This window comes from Triticum aestivum, chromosome 2A (assembly GCF_018294505.1).
Source record: "Triticum aestivum cultivar Chinese Spring chromosome 2A, IWGSC CS RefSeq v2.1, whole genome shotgun sequence".
Taxonomy (NCBI): Eukaryota; Viridiplantae; Streptophyta; class Magnoliopsida; order Poales; family Poaceae; genus Triticum; species Triticum aestivum.
The window spans coordinates 677,772,295-677,773,786 of NC_057797.1; the positions used below are offsets into that span (position 1 = coordinate 677,772,295).

Consider the following 1,492-nt stretch of genomic DNA (forward strand, 5'->3'; position numbering starts at 1 on the left):
ACTGAAAACACGGATTTTTACGAGTTTGACCGCTTTTGCGGGATCTACTAAAGATGCTCTTAGTGGGCTAGCTACAAGGCTGGGGGTGACCGATTCTAGTATGCATGCTAGCTGAGTTGGTTAGTGCATGGAGGTGTGGCGTCGTGGTAGTTAGTACGTGCTGTTAGTGGCCGATGGAGGCGGCTAGGCTGTGCGTGCCCTTGCATATTTAAGTGGCTGGTGGTGTTGTGTGGAGTGTAGAGTAGCTAGGAGAGATATAGTCTCCAATAGTCTCTCGTGTGGGGGTGGTGTCGGTCTGTTGTCACGCCATGGTGACGGTATATGCCGAACCAAGGGGGAGAGGACCGTGGTATGCGCCCGATCAATCGATGTGAGAGTGCTTCCGGGGTTGTGCTGCGTGTGTGCATGTGTATCTTCATGTATGTGTGTTTGAGTAGTTGAGTTGAATCGAAGCTAACATACAGGCTGTTTGGCAGCCGAGGCATTCTACCTTCGTCTGGTGTTCATCGCTAGAGGGCAGTTCGGCGTATGTCGCCGGTGGGTTGTTCCGACACCATCATCGACAAGGGCAGGTGAGGTGCTTGTGCGCGCCAAGGTGTTTGTTAGTTGTCATCGTCAGGTGGTAGCAACTACTACTAGTAATTGGGGTGAAGAGTTAGTTTTTGTTTTCCTGCTGTATGAATGCACAAGATATCCTTGCACATGCTCTACATGTACAACAAAGGACAATGGGCCCCATTATCATTGATTGTAGAGTGATATTATGCACTGGATGCCTTAATTAGTTGATCCTCTCCCATGGTTCTCTACATAGTGCATATCACATCTATTTATACATCGAAACTGAAACACTTTTTGCTTCAGATTTTATAGGCTCCAATAGTAAGCAGGGAAGAGGAAGAAAGAGAGAGCATAAGATCATTAGGAATGGGAACATGGCGGAAAGATTAACTCTTCTATTTTCACCTCTAGTGTTGGAGGTGCAAATATTTAGTTGTGTGCTTTCCCGATGCCTCCCATTCCTATAGTTCTTGAGCACTCCTTCCTCTTCCCTTTCGCTTGCGCAATAGATTAATGCATAAACCGTAAATATGTGTGCACATACTTAGATAACCTGAGATCTAGAAGGCTAGTCGAGAAGAGAAAGAAAAGAGAGCCTGAGAGCAGTGGGAATGGGAACATGGAGGAAACCCTAACTTGCTTTGTTTCCACCTCTAGTGTAGGAGGTGAGAATTTAGTTTGGTGTTTCCCGATGTCTCCTATTCCTATTGTTCTCTAGCACTCCTTCCTTTTCTTTGGCATGCTTGGTTGCTCCTATTATTCTCTATCACTCTTTCCTTTTTCTTCGGCTTGCTTGGTTGCGTTAGCATAGAAATAAAATATATGCGCACGTATTTGATGCGACATCTCAAAAAGCGAGCTAGGAAGAGGAAGAAATAGAGGGCCTAAGAGCGGTGGGAATGAGAACATAGAGGAAAGCCTAACTTATTGG

At 45.8% G+C, this 1,492-nt stretch overlaps 1 long non-coding RNA gene across 1 annotated transcript; it reads left to right on the plus strand.

Annotated features, from left to right (window-relative positions):
* The first annotated feature begins 248 nt into the window (after positions 1-248).
* LOC123185895 (uncharacterized) lies at positions 249-784 on the plus strand. Its single transcript, XR_006493521.1, has 2 exons — positions 249-370; positions 477-784. It is a non-coding gene; the product is annotated as an uncharacterized lncRNA (long non-coding RNA).
* Positions 785-1,492: the final 708 nt, after the last annotated feature.